This window comes from Geotrypetes seraphini, chromosome 3 (assembly GCF_902459505.1).
Source record: "Geotrypetes seraphini chromosome 3, aGeoSer1.1, whole genome shotgun sequence".
Lineage (NCBI taxonomy): Eukaryota > Metazoa > Chordata > Amphibia > Gymnophiona > Dermophiidae > Geotrypetes > Geotrypetes seraphini.
Genome location: NC_047086.1, coordinates 126,168,208 through 126,188,453, shown reverse-complemented (window position 1 = coordinate 126,188,453; position 20,246 = coordinate 126,168,208). Strand labels below are relative to the sequence as shown.

Here is a 20,246-nt window from a genome sequence, read left to right as displayed (position 1 = left end):
CGATGCAGTGTTTTCCTCTTCTGACCCTGGGTGTTTACCGTCTTGCTGGCTCCCTCCTCTGTCTTGCTGCAGCGTTTGCACGTTTGTGAGAAACATTTTTTTCGGCCAATGCGGCCCAGGGAAGCCAAAAGGTTGGACACCCCTGCTCTAAAGGCTTTCAGAGATTGGCTTTTGAACCCAATCTCTTATTCCAATCCAATGCTACCTCTTTTGTCAGGAAGCAATTAGGATATGGCAATAGGACTCCAGTCAGAGCCACATACCCGGTGAGCAAAATCAGGTCTGTGGGAAGGATGAGCAGAGTTCTTCAACCATGAGTGGTCTCTCAGAATGAGAGTTCTCTGGAAGATCTTCCGAGAGCAGGACACCCCCGCGGTGGATTTCTTTGCCACTCATCTCAACAACAAAGTCTCTCAGTACTGTACCAGACTCAGGTCACATGGCAGACTAGCACTAGATGCCTTTCTCCTTGATTGAGAGAATGGCCTTCTATATGCATATCCTCCTATTTCTCTGAAATTCAAGCATGACCGGGCACCATGATCCGCATCACGCTTTACTGGCTGAGACAAATTGGAATGTTTTCCAGCCCTCATTACCCAGAATGAGGAGTCTTTCCTGCATCCCAACCTCCAGATCCTTGCCCTCACAGCTTGGATGTTAAAGGCCTAGAATTTGCATCCCACCAACTGCCTGATGGTGTTTCCAAGGTCATCCCAGCTTCCAGGAAAGATTCCACTAAAAGGTGTCACACTTTTAATAGTTAATGCTGGCCGTCTGGTATAAAGGCAAAGCCCCAGGTCCTTTTTCTTGTCCTGAACAGAAACTGCTTTAGTACCTTATACATTTGTCTGAGTTTGATTAAAGACCAGCTCTATAAGGATTCATTTCAATGCACTTGCACTTATTATCAACATGTAGAGGATAAACTCTTTTCTGTTCAGCCTCTAGTTATTTACTTTTTGCGAGTTTGTATTTCACAAAGCTCCCCCCCCCCCCCCATCAGACTTCCAGCATTGTCATGGGACCTCAGTATCACTCACTCCTTTTGAACTACTTGGCTCATGTCATCTGAATTATTTGACCTAGAAGGTGTTGTTTTTTGTGTGTCACCAGCAGGCTTGGTCAGTGAGCTTTAGGCTCTAATACCTGAGCCATATTACACTATGTGTCATTATAACAGGGTAGATGTCTGCACACTAGTGCTGCCCGATTCAGGAAAAAAAGTTTTGATACGATTCAGCCTATTGATTTGGTTTTTTGATTCGATTCGATTTTCCTGCCCAATTGGGTGTTTTGTTTTTTTTTGGTTTTTTTTTTTCAAACATCCTGGTGGGTTTATTTTATAGCCTCTTCACCCCCTTTTCCTTTTCCTAACCACACTGGTGCTGTGGTGTAAACAAAATAAACAAACAAAAAAGACTTTTCCTCTCTCTCTTAAATCCTAACTCACGTTTGTGGTCTAACACCAGCTCTGGCAGGATACACATTTCAAATCTGGCATATTGTAATCAGAAAATGGAAAATAAAATTAGTTTTTCTACCTTTTATTGCCTGGTCATTATTCAAATCTTGTTGGTCCCAGGCTCTGGTTGTCTTCTGATAACTTGCTTGCCAGGGTCTCCTTCTTTCTTCTTTCTCCGTTCTAACCATCCATCTGCCATATCTGTCCTCCCCTTCCATTTCCCTTCCCTTCCCAGGAGGTCTGGCATCTTTCCTTTTTTTTGTCTCCCTCCACATATCCACCTTTTCTTAACTACCCTTTCATCCAGCATCTCTCCCTCCTTCCCCACCACCCCAGGGTTCACCATCTCTCCCTTTCTTTTCCCAATTACCCTCCTATCCAGCATCTCTATCCCCCCCTCCACACCATCCCTTGTGTCCAACTTCTCTCCCTTTCTGTTCCTTCCCTCCCTAAATCCTATTGTCCATCATCTCTCTCCCTCTCCTCTATTTTTAGACCCATTATTTCTTTCCCCCCCCAAAGTCCAGCAAATGCATGTCTCTTTGAACCCCCCTTCCCTCCCTCCCTCCATGTACATCTACACCAGGGCCCCACCTGAAGGTCTGTCCCCCCTGAAGGCGTGCATTTTCCCCTGAAGGCCTGCACCCCACCCCTGAAGGCCTGTTCCCCCCCTTGAAGGCCTGTCCCCCCTGAAGGCCTATGCCACCATCCCTGGCCTATCCTCCTTTGAAGGCCTGTTCCCCCCTTGAAGGCCTGTTCCCTCCTTGAAGGCCTGCACCCCCAAAAGGCCTGTCCCCCCCGAAGGACTGCATACCCACCTGCCCCCCGGGAAGGCCTCTTTGTTCCCCCTGGCCTCCCTATACCGTTTACCTCATAGCTGCAGTCTGCAGCGAAGATCGCGGTTACAGCGTCTTTGTAAACTTGCTTTGAGCTGTTTCCTCTGCTGCGGTCCCACCCCTCCTCAGACATCAAAGGCAGGATCGCGGTGGAGGAAACAGCTCAAAAGCAAGTTTACAAAGACACTGTAACCACGATCTTCGCTGCAGACTACAGCTATGAGGTAAATGGTGCAGGGAGGCCAGGGGGAACACGGAGGCCTTCCTGTGGGGGGTGCATAGTCCTTCGGGGAGGCCAGGGGGGAAACCAGATGCTAGGGAGGGGGGGAAACCGGAGACCAGCACAGCAGCACTTCCAGACTGACTCTCCTTTCTCCCTCTAAAGCAGGTGCGGCAGCGACCAGCCAGCAAGAGCAGCGCTGGCGCTTCTGCTTTAGGGGGCTAGGGGGAGGGTCAGATGAATCGGGAAGCCAATTTTTTGGCGTTTTAAATCGATTCGAATCGATTCACCCAAAGTGAATCGGTGAACCGATTCGAATCGTGAATCGGGCAGCACTACTGCACACATCCTAGATTTCTTCTGAAAGTGTTGTAATTTCTACCTTAGTCAATTGTTCTTACAACATTTTTCCTAAAACCTCATACCCACCCTTCTATGTGGGGCAGACTAAAGTCCGTCCAACTTTTTGCTTCTTTTTGCCCAAACAGGATAGGGGCAGCCATAGGTATATGCACTTTATGTCACTGCTCACAATGTCAGAGACATGGTTACGTCAGTAGCCCACTTGAGGTCAGCCTCCATTGATGAGATTAGCAAAACTGCAATGTGGTCTTCAGTCCACACATTCATATCTCATTACTGCCTTGAGCAAGACTCCTGACATTAAAGTCAGTTTGACCAGACAATTCTGCAGAATTTGTTTGGAGTTTAAAATCCAACTGCACCCTCTTAAGCCCATTTTTGTCCTCTTCCAGGCTGCACTTATAAAGCAGGAATGTACATAGGCTCTAGGTTAATTGGTTCCTTGTTAGTCTTTCCAATTGCAACACTTTATTGTCCATTATTTTGTTTTTTTATTTCAGTGAGCTTGATAGCCAGGAATTCCAGTCTGTGGTAAGCTGATGCCATTTTTGTGCTTGGAGAAAATGAAGTTACTCACCTGTAGCAAGTGTTCTCCAAGGATAGCAAGACACAGATTACTACATTCCTCTCACCTCCCCTAGAAGTTATGCTTTATGCTTTTTATCCAATTATGGGTCCTGCGTGAGTTGGGCAGGTGGGGAAGCGCATGCACATATGCAGTCAAACCTGCTTCTAGAAGATTTAAAATACTGGGCAGCATTTGCACCAGAGGTCTGTCAGTGGCATTACCCATTTGTGGTAATCTATCTCCTACTGCCATTGGAGAACACCTGCTGCAGGTGAGTAACTTTGCTTTTACCCTGCATTTACACAAATAAAGGGGCATACAAATGTGAGCACGTAATTATAGAATTGCTTTCATGTGCCTGTTTCTATGTGATATATGTGTAGGGATGAGCAGGGCTGAGATTGGCACATATATGTGTACAGTAGAATCCCAGTTAACTGGCACTCTCAACTAACTGTCAAAAAAAAAAAATTGTCTCCCATGCTCCTGTCCGGACAACCTCCAAAATCATCTTCATGCTCCTGACCCGACAATTCCTTCTCGCCCTCCAGCCCCAGCAGGGCCTTTCCTCTGCTGTGTCACTTCTGACACAGCAGAGGAAAGGCCCTGCTGGGGCTGCTGCTTTAGGAAAGCCACAGATAAGAGATATCGGCTCTACTGGGTGAGGAGGTCCATCGGAGGCTAGATCCATGCAGGGGGAGAGAGGGCCAACCTGGGTGGGGTGGGGAGGGACATGAATGCTTGACCTGCAAGATAAAGGAGAGGGGAGATGGATGGCTGCTGGACCCATAAGTGTGTGCTTTTATTTACTATATTTCAATATTAATATCAAGTCAATACAGAGTTTATGGTAGTTAGGCCTATTTTTAATAGTAACTCTCAAGCAACCAGAAACTACATTTATCCAGCATCTAACAACCCCATGGGTGGGTGCTGGATAACTGAGAGTCTACTGTATTTTGTAAAACTCAAACATTTGAACTGATGGAGCAGAAGCAAGAGTCTTTGTCGAAGCTATTTTCTAAAGACACATAAGTACTATTTATAAAATTGTAACAACATATGCTATTAATTGCCTTTCCTACATTGGTGCTCTGATATAAATTACCCTACACTTAACTGCTTTGAGCACAGATACGGTTCCTCAGGAGCCTTAAAACTGAGTCTGATAATTGTGTAGGTCCCAAACAAAAAATTAGTTGCAATCCCCTACATTAAACTTGTTTCCTAATAATCAAAGCAGATCCCTGGTTTTTTAATGTATTTTTCCAATTGTTTTCTCTGTTTTTCCTCAGCTTCCGTGAAAACCTGCTGTCTGGCCATGGGATTTCCATTTTTTATCCCATTTTTGGACAGAATTGGATGACTTCAGTTTGGAGACCAGCTCAAAAATTTGACGCAGGAATACATAGCCTTCTCCTCTACGTCCACAGTGTAAATCTGGCTCAGGTCAGTAGGAGCTGATTGTTATTGCTTCTGTTTGATGGCTGCCTGTGTATGCAAAGCAATTAGTGGGCTGAGTCCTACCCCCATTAGCTAGGTATTCACATTGCTAAACTTATCTTCATAACTGCCACTAATTGACAGTCTCAGCTGAGAAGCTTTGGACTGAATAAGCATGTTAAATCATTTCCCCTTTCTTCCCTTCAAAACATGGCTGAAGCACAGGAGCAGTGAGCTAGCGGAAGCTTCCACTACTTCACATGTATTTACTATTACACAAATTGAGGCTGTACAATAAGGGCTTGATATTCCAAAAGAATTATCCAGATAACAGCAACTATTATCCAAATAATTCTGTAATCATCTTCATAAAGTGAAGAAATAGGAACAAAACAATCAGACACAATAGATTTTTTTTTTAATTGGGATTAAGCATACTGCCCGAGGAACAGCTTTCAGTTCTAAATATTCATTAACCTAACACAGGCATCATCTTTTCCACCTAATTTGTTGATTCTCCTACAAAAAAATGTAATAAAGCTGTTTGCCAAAAATGTCCATGTCCCATTTTCCAAGACATTTCTAAATTGATTCCAACAATACTTTTACCAGACAAAAGGCAACCTACTTTTTAGTAAAATTAAAGAACCTTATGAGGATAATTTTATAACAGGTTGTCTAGGTGGAGAAGGCAAGAAGGTATCTATTTCTAGCTTATTTAATAAATATATGTACAGGTAGGTGCCCTAAATGGCTTTATAAAATACCAGAGGCAAACTGACAAAAACCCAGCTAGATTGAAGCTGCAGATTTTTATGCCTGCTTGGGAGCCGGTATATAATATATATGTAAATCATGACTCTGTCCATGTTCCCCCAAACTCTGCCCCAGTGCATGCCTACACATGAGCTGTTGAAAAATACATGTCTTCTTGGCACCATGTCTATATTTACATGAATAACCTGTTGGATTATTTTATGAAAGCTCTATTATGCATATAAAACATGGGGCTCCTTTTACTAAGCTGCAATAGCGTTTTTAGCGCACGCAGAATTTTAGCACGTGCTAAACCCGTGCTACACATCTAGAACTAACGCCAGCTCAATGCTAGTGCTAGCATCTAGTGCGGGCACGGCAATTCAGTGCACATTAAGCGTGCGCTAAAACCACTATCACAGCTTAGTAAAAGGAGCCCATGGTTTTTACATGTGAAATGTTTATTGAATTACCCCTTAATGCTGCATCAATTTTAATAGCAAATCATTAAAAAATGTATATAAAAACATTAAAAACAATATTTATTTATTTATTTATTTAAACAATGCAAACCCCCAAAATAGGAAATATTTTAAACAAAAAGTAATGAAGAGTTACATGGAAAAGAGCTTTTATAATATTGCATGTCCACATATACATGAAAACTACAGACATGGAAAGTATATGCACTACTTTTGCCTGATATCCATTCAGGGATCTTCAGAGTGCATTTTGAGGAGAACAGATTTGGTTCTAGAAAAATTCTTTTTTTTCCCCAAAATGCTTTATTAAATAATTCAAATAAATTTTAAAAACATCAATCTTATATAGTCAAACTTAGAACAATACATTAATTCATTACGTATCTTATGTCTTAATACATAATAGAAATATCGAATTATCTTTATTCCTTCAATAATCCACCCCCCCTCCCTTCACCTCCCCCCTCCCACCCCGGTGAGAGGATGTGTGCAGGAGATTCTAAAATATAAAAATATACAGAACTATAGTTCAAGAGTCGATAGGATTGCTCACTTGAGAACTGATCCAAACATCATATGCACCCCATATAGTATTATAACTGTGTATCTGGTTTCTCCGAAGAGCAGTCAATTTTGACATTTGTTGTATAAATTGAACCTTGGTCAACAGCAATTTGGAGCATTGGAAGATCTGGTTGCTTCCAAGCGGATGCTGGAATAAGTCGACCTGTATCCATTTCTGCTGCTTGACAAGACAGGGCAGTTGGCCCCACATTCAGCAAGCAGCACTCCATAGTCTTGGGTATTGAAGTATCTAACACTGCCTCAATAAAAGAAATCACCCTGTCCCAATAAGTCTGTGCATATATGTTCAAAAGTACCCACTTCACCACATCCTCTCTAGCATTTATCCGGTCCCTTCCCATACATAGCTTGCAATCGCGCTGGAGTGTAGTACCAACAAAATAGCCATTTTCTATCATGTTACTTGCTATAGTTGCCATAAAGAAGGGAATGCATTATTTTAGACTATTCTTTATCAGTATAACATTTGCCAATGATCTTTTCCCAGCGATGTGTATATTTCAATGGGGGATGAAGATGCTCCAATTGTGCATTATATAATCTAGTGATACTACCTCTCCCACTCTCTTTTACCATAGCTCTCTCTAAATTCGATTGCTCAGAGATGACCAAATCTCTACTGACCACTTTTATAATGAATCTTTCAATTTGCCTATAATAGAATAGATCTCTCGATGAGAGGCTATATTCTTCCATCAATACTTCAAAAGGGACAATTTTCCCATCTTCCAATAACTGGTCCAATGTTGTAAGACCTTTCCTTCCCCACTTATGGAAGGCCACATCAACCTCACCTGGAGCAAAATTGGGCATATATACAATAGCTGCTCCCATAAAGTAAATTCTATTCCCAAAACATCATCTATGCACCTGGATCCACATATCAAGAATGTGTCATATTACTGAATTGGACATCATAGCTATGGCAGTAATTTGTGGGAATTGGAACCAGGGTATCGTCCACAACGGGATCATGCCCAATAACTCCTGCTCTATACGCACCCAAGATTTTCCCCTATCCCACTTCCAATTGGTTAAATATCATAATTGGGCTGCTTGATGGTAATATCGAAACTTCCTAGGTTGGTACATCATAACACGAGATACCCTTGGGGTCTTATGTTGCCAGATATAAGCAAATATCTTCCGTTCCAGGCTGAAAAAAAAATTTCCTAGGTAAAGGAATTGGTAGGGCTGGAAAAAGATACAGTAGCCTCGGGAGGATCACCATTTTAATCATTTGTACCTTGCCGAACCAAGAGATATTAAGATGTTTTCATCTCTCCATATCCTGACAAATTGCTTTCAAAAGCGGAGGATAATTAGCAGCATATAGCAGATCCACTTGCCTAGTTAAATTGATCCCCAATAGCGTAATGAATGTTGAGCCCATTTAAAGGGATAATTACTGGAAATCCAAAATTTCTGATTTACACTTATTTATCAGAAATCCTGACACCTGTCTATAGGCTGTCAGAGCTTCCACTACAGCCTTCAGCAATGTGTGAGGATCTCGTATTGTAAATAGAATATCATCTGCAAACAATAATATTTTTGTTTCCAGCCCACCACAACTTATACCTAAAATATTTGAAGCTTGTCATACCAATTGTGCAAGAAGCTCCATAGCTAATGCAAAGAGCACAGGTGAAAGTGCACAACCTTGATGGGTCCCCCTCTCCAAAGTAAAACACTCAGTATATCCTCCATTGATATTAATCGAGGCCAGAGGGGCCCTATAAAGCAGCCGAAGCCAGTGAAGGTAAGTTCCAGATACTTGAAACAGATGGGGCCAATAAACCCTATTGAATGCTTTCTCAGCATCAATACCCAGGATAAGAGTAGAATCGTGTCCACCAGTGGTTTGCCACAATATATGGCAGACCTGGCGAATATTGTCAAAAGTCTGGCGTACAAACCCAGATTGATCGTCGACTACCAAATGGGGCATATACAGTATGTCTGCAAACGTTGACTAAAATCTTAGTGAACAATTTATAGCCCACATCTAGCAATGAAATAGGCCTATAGGAAGAGCAAGATAGTGGATCTTTACCTGGTTTTAGTACCAAAGTAATACCAGCTAATTGCCAGGAAAAAGGCAATTCCTGTCCTTCTACCAGGGTATTAAGAAAGTGTAACAAAGGTGGAATCATAATTGTTTGAAATGTCTTATAAAATTTAGCAGTAAAACCATCTAACCTGGGCGATTTTCCCATCGACATATCTTTAATAGCCCATGTTAGTTCATCCACTGAAATGGGCAAAGAAAGTTCAGTAGCTTCCCCTGGTGTAAGGCTAGGTAGATATATAGAATCTAGATAGGAATGGATATTGGCTTCTTTCAGTTTATGCTCAGGTTGATATAATTGGCAGTAATAATTAATAAAGGCCTGTTGGATATGATCTGGAGTAGTACAGTCCCCAGCTGAGACCTGTATCCATGTGATAACATTGCGAAGCTGTCTCTTTTTCAACTTAGGAGCCAATAATATATCCACTCTATTATTTGTTTCAAAATGTTCCTGGCATAGCCATTGAAGCTTGGTACTGATTATCTCCAAGTCTAGCGCCTGGAGATCTAACTTAAGTTGTTGTAACTTTGCTTCTTTCTCAGGGGGTAATTTCCCACCCTTATGATCCCATTCTAATGTATATATCTGATCTCGCAAGGTCCCAGTCTTAAGCATGCGTATCTTCCGAGCATGGGCCACAATGCCAATAATTTTGACCTGTATAACCACTTTTAAACATTCCCAAAGGTTCTCCGAGGAAATATCTCCAGTATCATTAAGTTGTAAATATTCCCCTAGGTCCTTACCCAGTTGTTGGGGGTCTAATAAGAGGCTATCATCTAGTCGCCAATATTTCCTGCCAGGTTGGATAGATTGCATCACTAGATTAAAGCAAATTGGAGCATGGTCCTAGTTTCTAATAACCTCCATCAGATCTTTTGCCACCAACCAGAGATCAATTCTAGAATAGGAGGAATGGACATCTGAATAATAAGTACTGTATAGTCAATCTTTGTCGGATGTTGATGTCTCCATAAATCATTGAGATCCCAGGACTCTATAAATAGACGCAGTTGGCATCGCTCAACTTTACCATAATTCACATCAGTTCTAGAATTTAAGGTGAGATTAAAATCACCTCCTACAATCATTTTCCCTTCCGCATGTTGTCAGTATATCCCTTACTCTATTATAGAAAATACCTTGATTCATATTGGGGGCATAGAGGTTTAATAAAGTGTATAATTGGCCCCCCCATATGTACTTTCAAGAGCAAAGATCGACCTTCTTTATCACAGACCACCTCTTTTACATTTACAGATACATAATTAGCAAATACAATAGCCATCCCATTCATTTTAGATTTCAATTTGTTAGAAGCAAAATAAATTTCTTTATAGCATACATGAGAGAAAAATCTTTCATGGGCTGGTGCTAAATGTGTTTCTTGTAGGAAACCAATGGCCATTTTAATTCTACTAGCCTCTTGAAAATAAAGTTGTCCTTTATGGGGTGGGTCAGTAGAGTGGGCAGACTTGATGGGCTATAGCCCTTTTCTGCCGTCATCTTTCTATGTTTATGCTGAGAATTCAGTCCCTGAACATTCATGGACATGAAAACACATTCAGCCATATGTTGGGCACAAAATTACTACAGATACACTCCATAATATACATTTTTCCCAATCACTCCACAAAGCTATGTATACCTTTCCACCAATCATATCTCATACATACCTCTCTCTGCACACATCCCCTACCCATTTATACCCTACTCCCCTCCCCTCCCCCAACCGGTCTATACCTTACTCGTCTCCTACCTCTAGATCCAGGTCTGACTTCCAGGCGAAAGGACCAGAAGTCAGAACCACTTCCAGATGGTAGGGTTGAAGAAAGTTGACCTTACCCTGGTTTCTCCATGCCTTTATCAATTATCTATTATCTGCCCCATTTCAACACCTTCTTTCCCCCCCTTAGATCTAGCAAATATTGATCAAAATTTTATCAATTCCTCTAATTAGTAATACAGTTACTCTTATTCTACATGTCTCTGTAATCGCTTTTTTTGATCTGTTCTGTGCCATCTCTGGTTTGACAGTCCCGTAGTTGAGGGTTGTATTTGTTCCAGTTGATGTTTTTCTTCCTCATTAGTCCAAAGTTTGGCCAGTATAAGTAACTGTTGGGCCTCCGATGCTGATGTTACTTTATATTGCTTATGTTCTATCATAAAAGAAATCCCAAATGGATAATGCCATTTATAATGGATATTATTTTGTTGCAAACATCTGTTAACTTCATGGCATTCTCAACCTCATTTCAAAGTCACTGAGGAAATGTCTGCAAACAATTCTATTTTTGCATTATTCCACAGCAAATGGCCAATTTTCCATGCTGCCTGTAGCACTTTCTCTTTCTGTGGATATCGTAAGAAACATACTACAATGTCTCTTGGTCTCTCCACTTTATGTGGCCCCAGCACACGATGTATCCGTTCAAATTCTATGAGTGGCAAATTTGCTTCTGAATTTTCTGCTTGCAAGAACTTATGACATAAAGATTGTATAAAAGTTACCGGTTCTATAAGTTCTTCTGATTCAGGAACTCCACAAAATCTCAGATTATTTCGCCTTGCCCTGTTTTCTCCATCTTCAACTTTGAGGAGTAGTTCTTCCATTGATAAATCTGTTTGTTTACAATGTTTTTGAATTTCAGATATCTCTTGATCATGTATAATAATCCGTTTTTCAAATTCTTGGAGATTCTGGCTCATATCTATATTTTTATGTAAACCATCAATATTTACTTTACTATCTGAGGTAAATACTGCTAATGAGAGTTTAATATCAGCTATCCAATGTTGCAAATCCCCTTTACTGGCTAATACTGAATATACTGGAGGGGATTCTAATGTCTCTATCGTTTCTTTTCCAAGTGTATTTAACTTGGCCTCTTCCTGTGTCGGAGTCTGCTTTGAAGTTAGCATTTCCTCTGATTCTTCTGCTCGATAAGCAAATATTTTAAGATCCGGTCTAGTTTTTTTATTAGTCATAATTTCAGTATTATTCCACTTCCAGATAACTAAATAATCCAGAAATTTCACAGTATGGCTAAATCAAAAGTTATTTTACCTGGAAAAGCCTTTCAGTTATTGTTTTCCTCACTAATTAAACGTAATCTAGTACCACTCTTATGGTTTACTGTCCTTATTCTTTATTTGATGTGAATACGCAAATTCTCATCTCCAAAGTATTTTCCCCTCAGTTGGAATCAGGATTTTTGGGGTTTTTTTTAAATATTAGTTACCTAATTTCTTCATAGCAAGTCCAGTTGGAGGTTCTATTAATTGATTATCAACAGGCTAAACTCATTAATTATTATCATAGTCCTTCCCCAAATCCCAGCATGGAAGAATCCTCCTCATCTCAAATTATACCATATGCTACTGAAAATAGGGTCTCAAACCTCCAGGGCTCCAAACCTCCAAAATTCTTCCAACTCCAGTCAGCTTCTGGAAATCACGACCAAAGATCCGGGACCCGATATCCAGCACCAGCAAGGCTCTCTCAATGGAGCCAAAATTTCACACCTATATCTCTTCCTCCACAGCAGGCTCCCGAGTCTCAGACCGCACCTCTACTTCCAAACAGGATCAGGCACACTGCTCTCCAGTCCTAACAGGACCTGCCAAGATCTATCGGAGGGAAAACACCCTCCTCCGCAGCTCGCACATGCGGCAAAGACACCGCAGGACAATTGTTCCTCTCCAGTCCTGTTAAGGCTTGCCTGGGTCCCTCGAGTATAGGGCGTCCTCCTCTTCAGCCTTTGCGCTCCCAGCAGGGCCCGCCAAGATCCATCAGATGGAGAATACCCTCCTGCACTGCTCGCACTCGCGGCAGAGACACCACGGGACAATTGCTTCTCTCCGCCCCTGCTAGGGCTCACCAGGATCCTTCAAATGCAGGGCGCCTAACTCTTCAGCCCATGCACTCACAGCAATGGCATTGCAGAGGCAGTCCTTCTTTTCTCCTGCACAGATAGGATTCAGTGGGGCAGCACGCTGACTTTCTCCCCATCGGCGTGGAGTCCGGGTAAGCTCACACGCTAGCCAGCCATTCACTTCCGTTTCTGGTTGATCTCCGCCCCCTGTTCTAGGAAACTTCTAAAGGCATAAAGGTGCCTATGTTGCCTTTATAAAGATGGGCTTAAAATGGACACCTGTTTGAACTTTTCATATCGGTCTCCTGGTATAAAATCAGGCCTGTAAGGTTATTAATCGATAGCTTGTCCTTTATGTGGTATAATACATCGATGATTATTTGTTAGCATAAAAATCCATCAAAAGATAAACCATGTTCCTTTTTTTATTCTTTTGAATAGAACATTATGTTCAAGTTCAGAAGCCTCTTTGCACAGCTAATCGTAAAAAGCAGTTTATACTTTAGGGGAGTAACTATTAAAGGGTCCCCTTCACTAAGCTGTGTTAGGTGCTAACACATGCCTATCTCAGCAAAAATGGTCTAATGGGATGCACTAAAGTTTTGCCATTTGTGTGCACTATGGGTGCAGTAATTAATATAATTGGGGGGAGGGGGTGTTTTGGAGTGGAGAATGGGTGTGGTTGTGCTAATCAGCTAGTGTGCCAACATTTCTACTATGCTAACTGGTTAGCACATCCATAATGCAGGAGTCCTTAGTGCCTTCTAAATTGGAACCAGTAAGTGCTTCTGCAGTAATTTTTAAACAATCTAATCTAATCTTCTATTTGTGTGTTGCGCATACCTATGCAGGCTCAAATGACTGAGGTGCTAATGCTCCAGCCCCACCCTGTTCCACCTATAACCTTGCCCCACGCAAAGCCTCATCTTTGTTTTCTGACCTCCAGGCCACATCTGGAAGGTCTCCGAGCATGCGCAGATGCGTGTGACATCATTCACGCAAGCTCAGAGGCCCTCCAGACATGGACGAGTTTTGGAAAGTCTGTCCAGGCACCCAGACAACCCTCTAAAAAGAGGACATGTCCAGGTTTCCTGAACGTCTGGTAATCCTAGTATTGGCATGACAATTTTACCTATGTTGCTAAAGTAATGCCTATGGCAGTTAAAGTTAAAAAAAAAAAGGCAGAGCAGTACTGGGATAGAATTAAAGGGGGCAAGGAAGGGGTGAAGGCAAAAAAGACAGGTAGTAAGAGAGGAATAAAGGGGGCAAAGAAGAGGTAAAGGAAAGGGTCCACTGGTTAGGAAAGACAATGCTGCTCTGAAATGCTGGAGGAAACAGAAAGGAGCAGTAAAGGCAAGAGAGGCTAGGTGATAGAGACAAGGACTAATTAGTGGAGCTGAGGGAGAAGAGTAGACACTGGCTGTGAGAGGTGAAAGAAACAGAAAGAGAGCATGGGCTGTGTGGGAGAAGGTTGCTAGCAGAAGGAGACATAATCTGGGAGAGTGGAAGAAGAGCAGGCAGAGGGGACACAAGCTGCATAGAGAAAGAGATGGAGAGTAGCAGTATGGAACTGGGAAAAATGCAACCCTAGGGAAAGTGGGAGTCATGGTGGAAAGAACAGCCATGAAGGTGAGAATAGGATGAGAAGTAGAGGAGACAAGAAAAGGAAAAGAAAGTGAGATGAGAAAAGCTGTAGAGAGAAACTATGGAGGGACAAATATACTTGGAGGAAGAAGAAATGATGACCACATGGATGAAAAACTGGAAGAAAAGGGCAACAAAAATGATAAAGGGATGAAACGACTTCCTATGAGTAGAGGCTAAAGTGGCTAGGGCTCTTCATCTTGGAGAAGAGACTGCTCAGGAGTGATATGACAGGTCTATAAAATACTGAGGGGGGTGGAAAGGGTAGATGTGAATCGCTTGTTTACTCTTTCCAAAAATACTAGGACTAGGGGGCATGCGATGAAGCTACTAAGTAGTAGATTTAAAACAAACTAGAGAAAATATTTCTTCACACAATGTGTAATTAAACTCAGTTAGCTTAGGGGGGTTTAAAAAAAGGTTTGGATAAATTCCCCAAGCCATTATTGAGATGGCTTGGCAAAATCCACTGCTTATTCCTAGGATAAGGAGCATAAAATTAGTTTTATTACTTGGGATCTATCTAGGTACTTGGGACCTGGGTTGACCACTGTTGGAAATAGGATACTGGGCTAGATGGACCTTCGGTCAGTCTCAGTATGATAATGCTTATATTTTTAAAAGAAGGAATTTGAGGACAAAGAAATAAAACCAAGATAAAATAGAGAAAGAGGACTGAAATTAAACTAAAAACACAGAGGTTGGAAAATTGTTTTTAAAGATTTCTGTGGCAGCTGAGCTGGATCAAGGCAGTAGCTATATTTTACCCTTCCCTTCCAGCCCTGTAGTCACCAGAATTACTTCAGTATGTTCTTTTCTTGAAGACCATGGGCAGCAGGAGAGAATTGTGCCAGTATTTGATGCTATAGTCTGAAAAATATTTTTAGAAACTGAGAAAAATGAAAGCATATAAAGATCATATGACCTATCTAGTCTGCCTAACCATGCCATCTACTATCCCCTCCTTCCCTTAGGGATCCAATGTACTTGTCCCAAGCTTTCTTTAATTCAGATACACTTTTTGTCTCCACCACCTACATCGGGAGACCATTCCAAGCATTCACTACCCTTTCCATAAAAAGGTATTCTCTGGAGGTTACTTCTGAATCTGAATCTATCTCCTTTCACCTTCATCCTTTGTCCTCTCATTCCAGAGTTTCAATTGAAAGAGACTTGTCTCTTCTGCATTTTCACCACATTGGTATTTAAATGTTTCTATCATATCTCCCTTCTCCCACCTTTCCTCCAAAGTATACATATTGAGATCTTTAAGTCTGTCGCCTTATGCCTTATGATGAAGGCCACTTACCATTTTAGTAGCCTTTCTCTTTACCGACTCCACCCTGTTTATATCTTTTTGAAGGTGACGTCTCCAAAATTGTATACAATATTCTAAATGAGGTTTCACCAGTATTCTAAATGAGGTTTCTGGTGGTTATGGGAACAGCAGTTTAGGAGAGATTGAAATCATATTCAGTTTTTATGAACATCAGCCACCTTTTTTACTTACATTTTTAATTATCTTTTATAAAAATCATAATAGCTTCTTTTATCCTCTTACTTTTTGACTTTCCTGACAAATAGGTTTGTGTTTCTGCTTGCCTTAGATGCACCCATCTAATTAAAGGCTCCTCAAATATCCCTTCATCTTAGGTTTCCTGAAATCTAGGGCCTTTGCTCTCAAAGAAACTATTACCACCTCTGCTCTAATGCTGAACCACCATTCGGTGATCATTGGTTCTAGATGGTTGCCCGCTATAATGTCAGAAAAACTGTCTCTATTTGTAAATACCAGGTCTAGTATCATCCCTGATGCTCAAATGCCATTACCAGCTTCTAACAAGGTTCTTCCTATAGATAATCCATTATCTTCTTCTAGATTAAAGTGCATTTGGAAGATTGAAGTTGCCTAGAAATAAATACAGTAGTATTTTATAAATGCCTGTGAGTAGGATCAGAGTAACACAATATTAGACTCTAGGCAAATGTATCTGATGGGATCCTACCATGTACCTTGGAAACCTCCTATTTAAAGTGGTGTAATGGCAAATCTTGCCCCAGGAGAATAACCTGCTGCATGAGTCAATTAATATTTTTTTAAGATTTCCACAAATTTTTACAAGATAGAGAAAAAAGGGTCTCTGACTCAAGTAGCTGCTTATTAGAACAACCTTCAGCTCCCATAAATGTGGTCTATTTGAACTGAATATAAATTTAAATTGAACTTAAGAAATAGTTTTTTTTTTGGGGGGTTGCCTGAACCAGGGAAGCTAGGTTAGTTATTTTCATCCTTCATTATCTTTAGTATAAACCAGGGATGCCAAAAGTAGACCATGCAAAAAAAAGTAAGATTTATAGGTGATATCTCTGAAAAATTAAAGGGGCCAGAGGAGTTGCTGTACAGTGAGAGATTAGAGAAACTGGGCCTCTTCTTCCTTGAAAAGAGGAGACTGAGAGGGGCATTCAAGATACTGAAGGGAATAGACTTAGTAGATAAAGACAGATTGTTCACCCTCTCCAAGGTAGAGAGGACGAGAGGGCACTCTCTAAAGTTAAAAGAGGACAGATTCCGTACAAACGTAAGGAAGTTCTTCTTCACCCAGAGATTGGTGGAAAAGTGGAACGCTCTTCCGGAGGCTGTTATAGGGGAAAACACCCTCCAGGGATTCAAGACAAAATTAGACAAGTTCCTGCTGAACCGGAACGTATGCAGGTAGGGCTGGTCTCAGGGCACTGGTCTTTGGCCTGGGGGCCACCACGGGAACAGACTGCTGGGCACGATGGACCATTGGTCTGACCCAGCAGCGGCAACTTCTTATGTTCTTAGAAAGATTTAAGCATCAAAAAGGAAGAAACAATAAAAATATATATAACTTTTTGTGGTGCCTCTGAAATTAATATAAACAGAATAGAGACAGCATTGGGACAGTTTACAAAGGAAGTTGACCATATAATTAAATATTTGTGTGGGTAAATTCCGCAAACTGAAAACTCCCTTTTATCTACTATACAACAGGCAGAGCTGGCTTAACTATTAGGCAGACAAGGTGCTCAGTAGCTTCTAGGTTGACAAAGAGCAGCTACAGTCAAAGCACAGCAGGTCCTGACAGCCACAGAAACTCAAAAGAACCATCAGTTTATACTTTCATATGGAAGGAGTGTGGTCAGTTTTAGATAGCCCAGTTACCCAAGTAAATGACTTTTGGAAACTGCCTCTATTATCTGTATAGGTAGATTCATTTCAGAGGGAAACTATTTACATGGCATTGATCCCACAGGTGAAAGGCACAGAAATAGAAACATACAGATAAAGGTATTGGATTTGTATACTGACTTTTTGTAGTTACAGTTCTGATGTTATTCTGCTTGCTTATGTTCTTACTTAGTAAGTGCCCCCATCTTCTCATCTTGTGAAATTCTTGAATTGGTGACAGCTCCTTTTCTCAGCCAGCAGGCTCTTTTGCCTCATCCCTCTTCCTTTCCTTTCCTTCCCCTTCTGAATACCCCTCCCTTTAGACCAGTGGTCTCAAACTCAAACCCTTTGCAGGGCCACATTTTGGATTTGTAGGTACTTGGGAGGGCCTCAGAAAAAAAAGTTAATAAAGAAATGACCATTTTGCAGGAGGTAAAACTCTTTATAATTTATAAATTTTTCCTTTTGGCTAAGTCTTAATAATAATATTGTCATTTATAGCTAAAGAGACATATGATCAAGGAACTGTTTTATTTTACTTTTGTGATTATGCTAAATATACCGAGGGCCTCAAAATAGTACTTGGCGGGCCGCATGTGATCCCTGGGCTGCGAGTTTGAGACCACTGCTTTAGACTACCGTAATTAGCTGTCCCCAAGGTCAGTCCAGTTCTTAAACACAGTTTAGTTCTTCCTCCCTATCACCTCTTTCAGGACAGCACAGGATCTTACCCCTGGCTCATCCTTCCTATGAATTAATCCAATAAAAAAGCTATTACCTTATTTCCTTTGTTTATAATTTTATTTCTATATACTGTATTACCTTGAAAAGTGGACTAACATGGCCACCACGCCATTTCACTCATCTTGTGATTAAAACTGTCTTCCAGCGCTCCCTCCCTCAGCACTTTCCCATTGGCTGGATCCTATCTACAGTGTTGCTATTACAGGTCCCTTTCAATATTTGTGACTTTGGCAATCGCAACTTTGATTATTCATGGTTTTCATCTTGCAGACCCACCCTGCTTCCTGCACCCTCTACTTACTTTTTAAAGCCTGGTGGTCTAGCGGTGAAGCAGGGCAGGAATGATCTTCCTACGCTCATACCTTGTGCAGAGCTGCAAACAAAAATGGCTGCCATGAGTTCCTACCCATGGCAACTCTGCACAGGGCAGGAGTGTAGAAAGATCATTCCTGCTCTGCTTCGCCACTAGACCACCAGGCTTTAAAGAGTAAGTAGGTGGAGAGGTCTGGGAGGTGGAAGGGAGGCAGGGGTGGGTCAGAGTTGGCCCTAAAGTTATTCGCAAATTTTTCTTATTTGCGGGCCGACTTTGCACCTAACCCCTGTGAATATGGAGGGAAGAGTGAACATAGAAACAGACTCACTTATGCTTGGGGGGAAGGAGGGGAAAGGGGATGGAGATAGAAGAGTTGCAGAGAGATGCTTTATTTTAGCCTTTCTTTTAGCTTTGAGATAATACAAAAATCTGTAAATTCCTGAAAAATGCTAAACAGTAAGCAGTTCTGTCCTCCTGAGCACATCTGACAGAGTCTTCTACCCTAAATATCTGGACCCTACCTGTGAGGGAGATCTATATATCACACCAGTATAAACAGATGTTCCATTCTGTTTTTATAACTTAAGCCACAGTGCCTACTCATTACCTTGTAAACCCTGCAGTTTTATTGCTTGAGTATTTTATATATAGTGCCACTTCTGACTTTCTTCCTACTATATCCTTTGTAAATACGTAGATTATAGACTTATATAATTATATTCCAGTGGCGGTTTTCTATGTGTCACATCTTCATCACCATCACTAAATCCAAGTCATTCTCTTCCTTTAAAGCTTCTAGATCCATAATTGTGGATGTTAGAATACATAGCTTTTAGGTATTGCCTTGTATACAAATGTTTAATTATAAAAAGATGGGGGGGAGGGGGTCATGTGATTCATTGAATCTGGAAACAGTATTTCCTTTGAACTCAATCACCTTCTCCTGCAAATATACCTCTAAATTCTGCTTATTAATGCCCTCCAAAGAGTTCCAGTCAGAGGAGTAATAGTGTGTGGACAAGTATCTCTTTAGGACAAGTGAAGATATGGCTATTAAACCCTCTAAAAGGATAAAGATTGAATAAAAGTGCTGGCAGCAACTGACCCCAAGATGGCCAACACTGGTGTGGAAGGCCCTGCAAGGCAGGCCAATCGTGTGACGATGCTCATTGAGACAATATATTGTATGCATTGCATTGGACGCTTAATTCCTTCAGTGTTAACATACAGACCTGATCACAATCAGTAGCTGGCTTTACTGATAGAGTCACATACCGTATTTTCACGCATATAACGTGCATACGTGTATAACACGCATACGCGTATAGCGCGCGGGCTCAAAGTATTTCTGTAAAAAAAAATTTTTATATAGCACGCACACGCGTATACCGCGCATGCTGCTATAACCTCCTCCCACTCCTGCTTACTCTTCTGGCCTGCGAACCGGCATCCTCCCCCCCGCTCGCGTCACCCCCCCTCCCCCGCGATCCTACATCCCCCCCCCAGCACCGCAAAACATCTCTTACCCGATTGGGCACCGGCACCAGCACCAATGCACAGGACGTGCCAGTGCCCGAAGATCCTCCCTCGTTGGGCTGGGCTGGGCTGGGCTGGGCGGTGCGAGGGAGATCCTCCTTCTTCCTTGTGCCGGGCTGGACTGGGCTTTGAGCATTTGATCACACTG

At 41.6% G+C, this 20,246-nt stretch overlaps 1 protein-coding gene across 13 annotated transcripts in view; it reads left to right on the top strand.

Moving 5' to 3' along the window:
- The window catches only part of HMBOX1 (homeobox containing 1), a 425,772-nt gene that overhangs the window by 153,945 nt on the left and 251,581 nt on the right, over positions 1 to 20,246 (top strand). For all 13 annotated transcript variants that reach the window (XM_033938850.1, XM_033938859.1, XM_033938852.1 and 10 more), the window contains exon 2: positions 4,748 to 4,901. The gene's annotated coding sequence lies outside the window, so the exon portion shown is untranslated. The remainder of the gene's footprint in view (positions 1 to 4,747; positions 4,902 to 20,246) is intronic.